The 15097-nt window shown below is 32.1% G+C and overlaps 1 protein-coding gene across 2 annotated transcripts in view; it reads left to right on the top strand.

The window, feature by feature from the left end:
* LOC143258576 (POU domain, class 3, transcription factor 4-like) overlaps nucleotides 1-15097 on the top strand; it is a 205914-nt gene that overhangs the window by 124721 nt on the left and 66096 nt on the right. The window contains exon 1 of one of the 2 annotated variants that reach the window (XR_013032388.1): nucleotides 4092-6287. The exons of the other annotated variant lie outside the window; for it this stretch is intronic. The gene's annotated coding sequence lies outside the window, so the exon portion shown is untranslated. Of the gene's footprint in view, nucleotides 1-4091; nucleotides 6288-15097 lie in introns of those variants that run through there. 2 annotated transcript variants of the gene reach the window in all.

Here is a 15097-nt window from a genome sequence, read left to right as displayed (position 1 = left end):
ACAACAAAAGTTTATTATTAGTTTACCATTTCAGAATGTCGTACATATTGCTAGCCACCTTTATTAACTGATAAAGGTGGAAGAAAACTGTTGTTGCCTCGTTACAGAAGCACAGAAAACACGTACGAAAGTCCTGTTCCGTGCTACAAGATGGATCTAACCATCTCCACCTACCTGATCGGAGAAAAATAGAGGTAAATGTAACAACTGAGAGAAAAAAGTAAAATATTTTGTGCAACTTGAGAGTTTGAATCCCCATCAACAAACATACTCGCCCTTTCAGCCGTAGGGATATTATAATGTGACTGTCAATTCCACTATAGAATAGTAGCGTAAGTGTGGGCGGTGGGTGATATTGACTAGCTACCAGCACGCTAGCTTATTACTGTTATTTTAAAGACGGATAGTGCAAATAGCCCTCGAGTAGCTTCGCTCGAAGTTCGAAACAAACCCAACTTACCAAATGAGCACACCCGAATGAAATTTAGTTTAATGACATATTAATGCTAGTTGAACCGTTTTATTTATTTTTTGATGTAATATCCCGAAATTTGTCTCTAAGTTGAATTTTTCGTGACACGTACATGTATCTATGTTATGATTCAAATGTTATGAGTATGTTAACCGCACAGAATAAAACCCCAAGAACAGTATATAGTCGCATGAAACAAAATATAATTCACATATATGGTTAAGTTTGCCTACACTGACCTCACGTGTGCGCCTGAAAAACTATCAAACAAGTCTGAGTGTGGCAGGTCTATCCTACCTCTCTATCACAAGTCTTCGGGAACTTTGCGATAATTTGTTAATCACGAAGCTACTTATCACATCTAAAACATGGGCCTCACGAGTGTTACATCTTGACCCCGTAATTTAAGCCCTCCACCTGGCTATGGTTTGTCGTGAGTAACGAAATGTGAAGCTCGAATGAAAAGGAATACGTAATTGTTTTTTAACCTCTCTACATCCAGAACAAGCGTTTATGTAACAAGGAAGTGTCTTCGTTCCCATACCGCTACTGATATATAAACATCAAGAAAACAAAACTGTGATTAATCATATCAAGTAGGAAAAGAACAAGCCAAACAAAGTTTTATACAAATACATTTATTAACTTAAAAGTCAAACAAGGATTAAGAACGAAGATATTAATGTTTGTACAGTTTCGATTTAAATTTTTATAAGATCTATCTGTACCTTTTCGTATAGTAATGGATTTTTTGTTCCTTTTTGTTCCTTTTTTGTTTATTTATTGCTGAAATTCTCACAAAGCTACTCCTGGATTATCTACCTAAATATTATCAAATTTCGAAGTGATAAACTAAAGGTAAGGTGACTAATCAAGACCACCAACCGTCAACGCTTTGGCTGCTCTAATCAAATAATTAGATTGACTGTCACATTATAACGCCCACCTACAACTGAAAGATCCTGATATTTAGTGACGGGATTTGAGCCTGCAACTTGCTAGTCGAGCACTCTTATCATCAGGCCTATTCTGCTTTCCAATTGCGGTTGACACAGTTTTCCTTGTTCTCTTAGTAAAAATCAAATGAGTGAACTTCTGACTTTTTTATCCATCTCATTAGCTTCACTGGCCAGGTGGGTTAAGGCGTTCGACTCGTAATACGAGGGTCGTGGGTTCGAATCCCAGTCGCACCACACATGTTCGCCCTTTCAGCCGTGGGGGTGTTATAATGTGACGTTCAATCCCACTATTCGTTGGTAAAAGAGTAGCCCAGGAGTGATGGTGGGTGGTGATGACTAGCTGCCTTTCATCTAGTTTTACACTGCTAAATTAGGGACGGCTAGCGCAGATAGCCCTGGAGTAGCTTTGCGCGAAATTCAAAACAAACAAACATTAGCTACAAAAGATAAATAAAAATAAAACAAAATTAAAGAACTTTGTGGTTTGTAGATATTGTGTTACGTATTATACTTTATCTCGGAATAGCCTCCAATTTATAATGTTACGTACGTTAAGTATTACGATTTCAAATAGTATTTTTGTGAAACAGATATTGTTGATTCTTACTCTCAAGAATTTTCTACAAATTTAGAGACCAGGAGGGACTTGCTCAATACACATCCAACAATGTACGTTATATGCAATAAATTGAAACCCACGTAAGTATTAAAATAAAAATATAACGGTAAATGCGTTAAAGAATTAAAAACTGGTGTTAGACAATTATTAACTAAGTTGATATATATGCATACATTTTGCGAATAATACATTAAATATAATACATTGTCAAAGAATTATACAATTTAAAAATCATGACAGTACATAACATAATCAAAACAAATAAATCATAAAGTTACATAGGACGTGAAAGTGCTTAAACACAAATTTTATCTTTTAGCTTAACACAATCAACAATTGCACGACTGAGGTGTTTTTCGAAAGCTTAGATAGAGTTCAAAGGAGTAACAGGAATTTTTATTAGGTCCTCTAGCCAATTAACATATGTGACAAGTGTTACAAAACTTGAAAAGATCTCGCCTAATTTTGGTCAAAAGAAATGCCTCATAATTCTGTCTTGTTGACACCTAAATGACCTCCCGTGGAAATTTCGTAGGCAACCTTTAATATATTAGAACAATACGCTTTTGAAACAACAATTTAATAAACTACAGTCTGGTCCTCTGAAATTTGGTGGGTTCCATTTTCTCATGAACATACAATTTCTGAAAAAAAAAAGTAATCATTTGAAACTTTCTACAGTTCATCTTTTGGGAGTTCATATTTAAATAGTGATGAGATCTGCGGATCCTTTTCTTGTTCAGCAATCTGTTTGTTTCTAACAAACAGAACTTATTTAACTGAATCAGGTCTCTCATGTTCATCATAGTCACTCGCCAATGAACTGTCAATAGCAGAGTTATTCACAAGATCCTTATCGGGTCCAAAATTATCTGAGACAAATCCATTATATCGTCTTCTGAACAACTGTGTATCATTTGTTCATAAGTTAATTTTTTCACCTGAGCTCGAGTCACAGCACACGAGGGAAACACGTCTAGATTTCACACAACAATATCATCATCCTTAAATGAAAATGATCGGCTCGCTAAGCATCATGGGTTCGGTAATAATTTTTACCACCAGCCAAATTGTTTCCTAACAATAATGACACGCCCTTAACTGGCAGAGTAGGTCTTACTCCAGCTACAAGTGACCCCAAAACTAGATCTGATGACAAATAAATGTTATGAAGCGGAACATTAATAAAACCATCCTCAATACCCTGAGCGGTAACAGACTCACCGTTGGTAGAACTCGAACCTAGAGACAGTATACCTTTTAACAACAATGATTGAGTCACTTCAGTATCATCTAAAATGCATATGGGTATGGGGTGAGCAATGCCATTTGTCAGAGACACAGAACCAACAATTCTCGGTGGCGCTCCTCGCTAGTACAGCGATAAGTTTACGGATTTACAACGCTAAAATCAGGGGTTCGATTCCCCTTTGTGGGCTCATTAGATAGCCCATTGTGGCTTTGCTATAAGAAAAACACACACACTCTCGGTAGCTAGTGAGACACTATTCCCCTAATGCTTCCTCAGACAATAAACCATCATCGACTTGTATGTCAACAATTATTTTATTTCATTTTTTCTCAATTATTTCTTAGCTTCTAATGTTAGAATTTTGGCAATTTCGAACAATTCATTTCTGTTATAACTTTCTAGTTGTTCGAGGGAAGGTGATTTATAAAACCTTTGTAATCAGATATGATCAAGGCTGGTTGGGACTGATGAATATCAGTTGAATTTTGATGTAGTGTTGTTACGTATTACTATATTACTTCGAATTTAAGATGCACCCCACTTTTACAAGGAAACAGTGGATAATAATTAGAAATAAATAAATATGTTTTAAAAGAGTTTATCAATTAATATAAAAATGTTAAAAATGTATTTAGAATGAAATATAATAAAAATATATGTAAAATATACAGGAAATTTAAAATGTTCATTACAATAATGTTTTTTTTCTGCTTTTTTCATTTTATCAGAATGTTATTCCAATGCGTCTTCTGACTATATTCTGAAGTTGAAGCTTCTTCATCGCTTGATTCACTATTGTACCAAATAATGTCGTTTTGTGTTCCATCCTCCGCATTGGATTAACAACATTTTAAAAACGATTTTCTTATAATGTTGTTCGACATTTCTTTACAAGTTTTTGAAAATCCACTCCACTCTTGTTGATGCTGATGCCCTTTTTATTATGCCACTCGGTGTAAAAGCATAATAAACATCATAATGCTTATGGATACGATCTTTGAATGGGTTGTTAATGGACACAACAAGAGGTTATAACGACCGGTTATTTCGCCAGGAATTAACACCAGATCACTCTTTTTGCTCCTTGATTTCATCGGAATAGTAGGCCACGAAATGCATTCATTACAAACATGCTCCGTTGCTTCAATGATAAACCTTCTCTTTTCATAAATATTTCACACCAGGCACAAAAAGCTTTGAAAGAAATACCACTACTTTCAACATTGAGACTTCTCTCATCACAGGCAGTCTTTTATTTATTAACTCTCTAGTAAAACGGTGGCATCAATTTCAGAATGTCTTCCTTTTCTTGAGTCAGAAAATGACTTTGTATTTCTCTTGTAAGAAAACAACCTGATTTTCATACCGCACCAACGACGTATATTTGCTTCACTCTGTTCGGCGCATAAAATAACTTTTTTTAATTTAATATTGTACGTAAAATGCTTTTCAATGGACAAAAACGCAGTAAAAATAAAAAAACAAAATAAAATTACGTCTGAACAACAGGAAAGTAGAGTCAAAACTGAGGACGATGATATCCAACTACACTGCTAAAGTCACTGACGTCAGCAAATTTGACGTTTAGTACGTGTTTTATTAGTCTTTCTAAGCTATTTTCAAAATACAGTTCAATCTATTTGTTAATGCAGAATATTTTCGAAAATGTTTGATGTTCGAGGAAAATGAAGTTTTTGAGACTTTCGAAGAGTGAAAAAAAATTCCTTGAATTTAAAACGAATCCTAATTTTCAGTTTGGAAAAATGTGAAAAAAGGTTGGTCTTATATTCGAAGTATAACGGTATATTTTATATCAGACGAGTCTCCGATTTATTATACTACGCACGTTACATATTACGATTTCAAACAGCTGGAAGTTTTTATTTTAATTTAGAAGTTAATTAAATGTTGATAAGTATTAAATTTATGATATTTTCCAATAAGATTGATAATCACAATATTTTAATATACAAGGAGAGAAAAAATACATATTATAATAAAAGTTATTACTAATAATTAATTGAAATGATGGTTTATATACAATAGTTTTACAAACTTACAAATTAATACTCTTCATATGTGACGGCTGGCAAAGCTTGGACCTTTCGTAAGCTTTCGCCGACGACAGTATCTAATGTCATCGTAGAAAGAATAACGTCCGAAGTAACTGACTGAAGTTGAATGGTTTGTAATGTTCGAAACCTATAAACGCTCCTAGTCAAATTATGTAGTTTTCCGATTAATAAGCGTTAATTACAATTAAAGCTTCCAATGCCTGTAGCACATTAAGTGTAGCTGACCAATAACAAAAATAAGCTGTCTTTCGGCGCGTCGATTTTATATACCAAACACAAGGGATAATCGAACTTTCAACATTGTTCGAAAACATGATAGCGTTTTCATAAAACACATATTGTTGATTTTTATTCTTAAGGATCTTCTACAAATTTAGAGAACAAGCGGGACGTGCGCAATACACATTCAACATTTTACGTCAGATGCATCAAACTGAAACACAAGTAGGTATTAAAAATATATATATATATATAATGGTAAATCCGTTACATTTGCTTTCGACTCTAAAGTAATTTTACTTATAGTGTATCGCTATAATAAATCGATTTAGTAAATTTTATGTTGGTTTTCGCAGAATTATTATATCACCTTGCTAATTAAGTAACTAAAAAATATGTTGTATATTATAGATATCCTTTATCAACTGGTGGTTTGCTGTCATCTCATGTCAGATGAGTTTATTGGAAAGAAACGTATCGGATAAAAAAGATGTAAAGTATCATTATATTAGAATACTTCATAATTAATATATATATATTAAGCATACTTCATAAGTAATATATATGTATACTGGTGTTTGTTTTTCTTATAGCAAAGCCAGATAGGGCTATCTGCTGAGCCAATTAAGGGGATTCGAATTGCTGATTATACGGTTGCAAATCCGTAGACTTACCGTTGTACTAGCGGGCGGTGAGTAGAAGGGCATACTTCATAATTAATATATATATTTATCAATATAGTAAACTAATTTTTGATGTTTGAACTGTATTATATTGAGTTCCGTTTTACGAACATTTGTTTTATATGTGGAACAAAATAATTGTTTTTTATGAAGTTTTAAATTAGAATCTAATATTAATGTAAAAAAACAAACGAACTTATATTACCAGAGAATTCGGTATATTTGGAGTCTACCTTAATAGTCGCTGTTTAGTTTCATCTTATTTTTTTACAACTGTGAACATTATTTAGCTGAAGAGCTTATTATTAGAATTAATGCTTTATTTTACATGACGTATATATTTTCCTTTTTTGCTTAAGATAACATCTCTTCACCTTTTCTATTAAACATTATATTTTAATACTACCTAGCTCGGGTTCGGCATGGCTAAGCGTGTTTAGGCGTGCGACTCGTAATCTCAGGGTCGCGGGTTCGCATCCCCTTCGCGCCAAACATGCTCGCCCTTTCAGCCGTGGGGGCGTTATAATGTTACGGTCAATCCCACTATTCGTTGGTAAAAGAGTAGCCCAAGAGTTAGTGTAAGAGTTAGTCTTACACTGCTAAATTAGGGACGGCTGGCACAGATAGCCTTTGAGTAGCTTTGTGCGAAAGTCCAAAAACAAACAAACAAACTACCTAGCTATACTAAGCATAACCTATGAAAATAGGTTTAAAGTAAAATAATCTAAAAAGAAATTAGTTCAAATGGCAAAACGTTATGAAACTAGATTCTTTAATGTTTTATATTAATCTAAACAAACAAAGTAAACGACTTTTTTTTTCCCGTATAATGTATGTTCAAAACCTAGTCAAATCAAATTAATTAACACAGTTATTTATTGTTTTTCTCTGCATACGCGTATCATAAATGATATTTTAAATTAAAATTTAGTATTATTTTTAGAGGTAAGGATTACAAATATGTCAGAAAAATTGATTAAGTTTTAAATTTTTATTCGCATTTACGAGAGTAAACAATAAAAGAGTTAGAACCTAGACCAGTTATATACAAACATGTCTTTATATTTACATACAAAATCAGCATTCGTTTCATCGAGGTCATCGTGTAAAATCAGGAATAACACATGTTTGTAGTTGCATATCTCATGAAGTTAAAACTCAACTAAAGTGCTAAACTATTCAATAGGGTCGTACTTTCCGTTCTTATATATATGTACTAAGAGCTATAGAATATTGTGCTACGTACGCTTTGGACAAAGGTTTGGTCACTAGTTATGTGCTATTACTCGTAGTGGAGTATGATATATATTGAAAAACATTATCGTTTAATAAATTCTTGAAGAGTCATTGCTGTATCGTATATGGCAGCTGTGTTAAAGAGAAAAGCTTTTGAATTAAAGTGTAATAAGTAGATTTAAATTCTGTTCGTTACTTTGCTATTAAGATGTTTGGTAAATATGTTGTAAGAACATGCCAATTACGTTGTTAGAGTTGATGGTTCTATTGTAAACCTAATTGCCGAGGTTATAAAAATAAATCATTCCTTGTTGGATTATGCACACCAACAGTTCATTATTAATATCCTAGTTAACTAATCTTATTTTAACTAATTTTATTATATGCCATTATTTATTTTTAATTAACATAAAATACTTACATTTATAATTTCTTTGGATGATTTTTAAACCACTATCAATTATACATCGACAATTGTGGGTGTTTTGTTTACTATTTGATGATAAAGCCACAACGTTTCAACTCCTAGCCCCTAACTAATTTTCTGTAGATGTTGACCGGTTCGAAATCTGCGTTTTGATCACCTCTGTTGGATGGAATATCTTTAACGTCTTTGGGCTATGACAATAGATATTTTCCATTATAAGTGTAATAATAATGACAAAAACTGGTAATAGATTTTTCGTGTTTTTTTTTAATTGTCATTTTGAACGGTTTGGTTTTGATTTGTATACATATACATGTATGAGTGTGTATATATACACACATATAACGTGAGAGCAAATTACCATGAAATATCTACTCTATGAATCATGTGACAATAATACTAAATTTTATACTTAGATTACACATGTCACTTTAAAGATTGTACTTCCTTTAATAAATGAAGATATCAACCATTATTTATTAACGGTACTTTCAGATTTTAAATTTTTATTCTTCTGTTTTGTACTGATGCTACTTTTTTATTTCAGTGTTACTTGTAATATGAAAGAAGAAAAAACACAGTTCGTTATAAGCTATTTATTTAATCTACCATAAAACAAATAATAACATAAATGCTGCTGTTATTATTTATTAGTTCACAGCGAAGAGTTAAAAATGTTTAACGTATTAAAATTTGAAATAAATATAGCAAAGTGTTAATATTTTCGTGGCTTTTGTTATTTTAGTTTAAATTATCCATGAAATTATTCTTGTTTCAACCAGAACTTCTGATATAATAAACGCTATTACAGTTCATTCTTTGTATCCAACGCATCAAAACTTTAAATGGAGCTGTACCAGTTATAAATAATAAAATATGTTTGACAACGTTACGAAAATCTTCAGTCTTCTCTTATGATGATTATTCATGTTTTTTAAGCTCAGACGCTTGTAAGTGATGACAGTATAAATGATTCAAGTTACAACACAAAAATAAAAGTTGTTTTTTTTTAATTCTGTTGATGATAAATCTGATTTTATTGTTTACTTTTGAAACACTTTCAGTTTTTAGTTGTTATGTCTGCACACGAGTTTTGTACAAAATATAATAATATCGAAAGTATTTGTATTGTTCAGTTACGCTTATCAAATAGACTGATCAAATTGCTGTGATATTAAAATCACACACACACATATACGTATATATATTTTGTTACTCAACTTTTCTTTAGGATATACTTATATTTGGTTCCAACTCATCTACAAGTTGTATGAGTTATTACTATGTATAGAAAAATACTAATATTCTAACTTGTTGATTTAGCATCTTTGTTCTTGATTTTGTTCTGTTTATTTTAAAAAAATATTTTGGTGAAAATTGATTTGGAAAGAAAGATAAGGAAATTCAAAGCTGTTACTATACATTTACTTACTTTTAATAACTTTATATTTTAGCTTTAATTGTATAAAAAAAAGGTCTGTCGCTATCTGGTAATATTTCCAGTTAAGAGTGGATAATGTTTTTATAGCACGCACAAGACAACAAAGTATTATGTTTTTCAAATATACACAACTAATAACTGACGTAGTTTTGAATAAGGATTAATTAAATTATTTGATTTTTAAGCACCACACGTATTGCACTTGATTCCATTGTGTTTAGAACATAATTTAATACACTAGAAGCATGTGTTTATTCTCTTTGTCATAGGTTTCCACCCTCTTTGTAAAAATTCAACGTACACGTAAGTGAACTGCTATGGTGGCACATGGCACTTTACCCCTAAAAGTTTCTCCACATCAACATGTGCACATTCTCCTGGGACTGAGCTTGTACTATATATACAATCTTCACATATAAGACAGAGTTTTAGGTCGATGGTGTGCAATGTCATATTGATCTTTAGGTCTTGTATACAGCAGTTCTAATTTAGAGATACTCATCAAGTATTATAAATAGAGAGCTTATTTAGGCTTAGCCAACTCAATAATATTTAAGGTAAGTTTAATTAATCCTATAAACATATAACTTTGTACATTTATATAATTAAATGGTTTTATTTATAAAGTTTTAAGTAATAGCTTTCACAATAAATGAAAAATTAAATAATTGTACTGTTTATGTGTTTTTAAAGGCATATTCGTTGCGAACTATAATAAACAATTACAAATAATGAAATTATGAAAGATAAACTTAATTATATGGAAGAGAAGTAGTTGATTCTCATTTACACACGGTAATTCATGATCTAAATACACGGAGTAGCCAAACTTGAATATCTTTCCTATTTTTGTATAATTAATATTGGCAGAAGAAATTAAAACATTTCGAACTGAAAAAAAATTACTAAAAGTTACTTTTAAGTTGGCCCGGCATGGCCAGGTGGTTAAAGCACTCAACTCGTAATCTGAGTGTGGTAGGTTTGAATCCCCGTCACACCAAACATGCTATTCCTCTCAGCCGTAGGGGCGTTATAATGTTATAATCAATCTCACCATTCGTTGGTAAAAGAGTAGACCAAGAGTTGGTGGTGGGTGGTGATGACTACCTGCTTTTCCTCTAGGCTTACACTTCTAAATTATGGACGGCTGGCGCAGATATCCCTCGTGTAGCTTTACGCGATATTCAGACTAAACTTTTAAGTTAATAATCATTCAATCAAATTATAAGGATTTTTTATCTTTCTTACACAGAATTCGTGTAAACATTTATTTTAAAGAGATTATAACAATTATTAGATAAAATTCATTAAGTATTGTGCTATTTTAAACAAAACTCAATAACAAGGAAGAAGAACAAATAATGAACATTGACAACTGACGTGAGGAAAGAGTTTTAAGAAATAGTTATGATACACATCTAGATAACCAAAGATAACACGATCGAAAAAAACACACCAAAAAGAACAAACTAAAACATAGCTGTGTTTATTATCGAAAAATGTTTTATGCCAGATTGTTCACTAAAAACAAATAAACTTCTGTTCCCTTCCGTATTATCATTGTTGGAGTAAATGTTTTTGATAAACGACTTATACTGCAAAAAATATACCTATATAAGTATACATGAATGATTGTTATACTATTCTTTGTTTAAGTAATCGTGAAGAAGACTGAAATAAAACAAAGTAACAGAGTACTATAAACACAAATACCAGAGCACCGTGTATAATCAGCAGAGTCAGGCCTTCACTTCACACACCAATAATATTGAAAAAGAAAAGAAAATCAATTCTGCATGCGTTTGAAACGATATCGCATTATAGTTCAGACAGTTTAAACAACCCTTTTAACAAGTTCTTGAAAGCCACAGGAAATGAATGGTTTATGTAAACGAAGCAACATCTTATAGGCTATTTAAAGGTTTTCGTCTGTAAGAACACTTTGCAATGTCAAAACTGGAAGTGAAGTCAGCTGCTACATTAGCTCAGTTGTATGAATCATTCTTTGCTGTATTCGAGGGTAGTGTATCGCAAAATCAAACGTCACTATTTACCATAAAAAACTTGTATTGCATAGTAACTATTTATCGGTTGAAACTTGTCATCACCTCAGAAACTATGAGGATCATATTATAAAAAATTATAATATAAAACTTTAATGCGTCAATTACTTAAGAATTTATGTTAAATCTAGTCATAATTATATAAATATTTAGGTATTATCTTATTTACCTGTAAAATGTCAGCTATAAAACTATACATATTTACATGTTTCTACAATCATTGCCATGATTAGTAGCCTTTACGTTTACCTAAGTCTAATTACTTAATAATTATTATTTTCATTAATAGACATTAACTATTAGTTAGTTCATAGCATATGTTTTGGCTGTTAATCTGCAGCCCGCCTTAGGAAAGTTCTCAGAAAGATGTATATGTGGTGGAAGGGCTTGAAACTTGATCCTGGATCTTCTATCTGCGATATACACTAGTTGATATAAAGTACCCTTTCAGACTTGGTCTTTGCATGAGCTACAAACGTAACGGAAGTAGATTAAACGACCTGTCGGGTGAGTCATGTAGTACTATAAATGAGTGGGACAAGCTCATCTGCAGTCAACCAAGCAGATGTGGAGGAAAGCAGAAATATTGCAGGGTTCAAATGAAGCATGATAATGGATGCACGTCTAATTGGTGCTACAATGACCAAGACAGTTTCCTTGCTAGTCTCTTACAAGATATCAGACATTGGGATTTATAAGCAATGGCTAAAGGTAAATAAAGTGTCTGCTGCGAGGGGGAATTGTGTCCATAGTGATTGAAAGAAAAGTGGTTAACAGAATGGTAAAGTCCAATCGCTATCAAACATTAAATTAATTGACAAACATTCATGCATTCTCAAGGTGGTTGGTATGGGTATTAAAACTTCAATTAAAATAAAATACAGAATAACGTTTCGACCTTCTTAGATCATCTTCAGGTTAACAAAGAGAGTTCATAACTGACCGATCAGTCTTACTAACTACTAAGATTCCCATACAATCACAGAATCTCTATTCACTAACTACCAGGTTCTCCATAAAATCTCAGTCTTACTAACTAGTAGGTTCTCCATACAATAATAAAATCTCCATCTTATTAACTACTGAGTTTAAAAAAGAAAAAGTTTCCATTTTAGTATTTATTAGGCTTCTCCATTTGAGCACAAAATATCATTCTTACTAACTACTGGGAATCTACATATAAACATAGAATCTAAGTCTTGCTAATCACTAGGCCTCTTCAAATTATAGAATCATAAATTTTTAATTTATTTACTACCAGTTTCCCTCATATCAAAATAAGTACTGTATTTTAATATTTCTTGTACGTCTACGTATAAACACCAATTACTTATTTTCCTTAATTACCAAGTGTCTTCGTTTTGTACACGACTAATTTGAATCTTTCAGTAGCCTGCACCTATAAACACACTAAATCCATATATTATTCACTGATGATGGATCTGTACGATGTTGGTTACCTTGAATAAAATTTCCACAGTCAAAGCTGTAATATCAATGATACACTCACACAAAGTATATACGTGTTGAAACTTTATTTCAGAGCTACATCTACCACGACCATATTCTTACCTTTCCCTTTACCTAAATTTTTAAGCCTATATCTACAGTTTCCGAACTACTGCACCCGTCTTTCTAAAAGGTTCGTTCTTTGCATTATCACGTATTGAGGTTTATGTTTCCACTTCAGGTTTTGATTAGGTGTCTTGTCAAGTTAAAAAAAAATAAAAACTTAAACTTATTGCAGCGAGTTTATTTACAAAACTGGATTAAGTTTAGAAACTCTAAGTTGAAGCTGAAAAATAATTTATGATTTTTAAACAATAACTGTATACTTTTATGGTGAATATTTTTCTTCTACTGCAGTTCCCTTAACGTGATTCATGTAACAAGTTTTTGTAAATATCTCTTGTTTATTTAAATATATTTTCTTAAAACTGCTTCTTAGTGTTATTTTTAAAAGATGCTGTGATTTAATAATTTCGTACGAAGTTACGAAGGTTATCTGCGCTAGCCATCACTAATTTAGCAGTGTAAGACTAGAGGGAAGGAAACTGACGCCATCCACCGCCAACCCTTGGGCTACTCTTTTACCTACAAATAGTGGGATTGACCGTCATATTATAACGCCCCCACAGCTGAAAGGGCGAGAATGTTTAGTTTGACGGAGACTCGAATCCGCGACTCTCAGATTGCGAGTCGAGTGCCCTAACCACCTGGCTATGCCGCCGGTAGTTTAGTAGATAACTGTTTATCTATAAATTAAAATGCTGTGTTCTATATCAACAGAAAATACGAAATGATGGAAATTCTTTAGTAGATAGTTGTAAGTGTGTGTGTGTGTTTTCTTTTAGCAAAGCCACAACGGGCTATCTGCTGAGCCCACCGAGGGGAATCGAACCCCTGATTTTAGCGTTGTAAATCCGTAGACTTACCGCTGTACTAGCGGGGGGCAATAGTTGTAAGAATTAAACTAAGAAACTAATTTAGTGGAAATGTAAGCTTTAAAAACTATGAAATATCGGGCAAGCAAATAATATGGTTTCTAGTTTACTTCAAAAAATCCCTTTTCTTTTAATTAACATATTAATGCTCCAAGAAACAATTTATAATGTATAAATACGATTGTGTTAAATAATAAACTCAAGAAGATAAGCATATTTAGGCCAGTTTTATTCCTTGGTTTTAGAGTTTCCGCGCAAAGCTAAGTAAGGGCTATATGCGCATAGCCCAGTTTAGTTTTAAGGAAACTTTTAGGAAAGGCAGCTACTTAGTAACACGTAGCAAAATTTATAACTACCAACAATAAGAACTTCTTTCTGATGATTCTGTAAACCAGACCATAATCATCTATATTTAAAATTAAATGGAAAATAAACGAAACATGTAATCATCAATAAAAACTAGAAAAAACATGTAATTCTCCATGTCCTAAGAAGACTTGTATGAGTCATGGTAACTAAAACAAATTATTCGAGTTCTTACTCATTTCCACTTAATTCACGAAGAAGGAAGTTTTACCATCCACAAATGATTGGTTTATCATATTAAAGGTTTATGAAATACTTAATTATCTATAATTTTAGGAATGATTAATAAAGTTTCATAATTTTGTAGTGTTCTATAAATTATATTTAGCGTTGATCGGTTAAATTATAATAAATAAATAACAATAACTATTTAAAGAGAAATGATAAATATAGAATAAAGTATTGCTATAAGTTGGAGAAATAGATAATTGTTTATCTTAAGTGTTAGTAATCCAGAGGGATTAAAATAATAGAACAGCCAAAAGGAAGACAAAATTTACAGTGTATTTTACAGTTATCAACAGCATAAACTTTTGTTAAATATAAAATGTTAGTCATGCAAAGACGTACTGCAAAATCTTAAAATTATTGTTGTTAAGAGCCCTCCAGTGACAAAGCGTTACGTCTGCGTACTTCCAACGCTAGAAACCAGGTTTCGATACTCATGGTGGGCAAAGCATAGATAGCCCATTGTGTGGCATTGTGATTAACTTCAAACAAACAAATAAACTGTTGTTACAAAATCTGCAATAAAATATGATTGAAATTTAGCCGTGAATTACGATAAGTTTAATCATGTTCTGTGTCAAAGATATGGATTTAGGAAAGTCATCATAATTCT

This window comes from Tachypleus tridentatus, chromosome 8 (genome assembly GCF_004210375.1).
Source record: "Tachypleus tridentatus isolate NWPU-2018 chromosome 8, ASM421037v1, whole genome shotgun sequence".
NCBI lineage: Eukaryota > Metazoa > Arthropoda > Merostomata > Xiphosura > Limulidae > Tachypleus > Tachypleus tridentatus.
The sequence above is the reverse complement of the archived record's forward strand: the minus strand, read 5'-3'. Positions and strand labels throughout refer to the sequence as shown.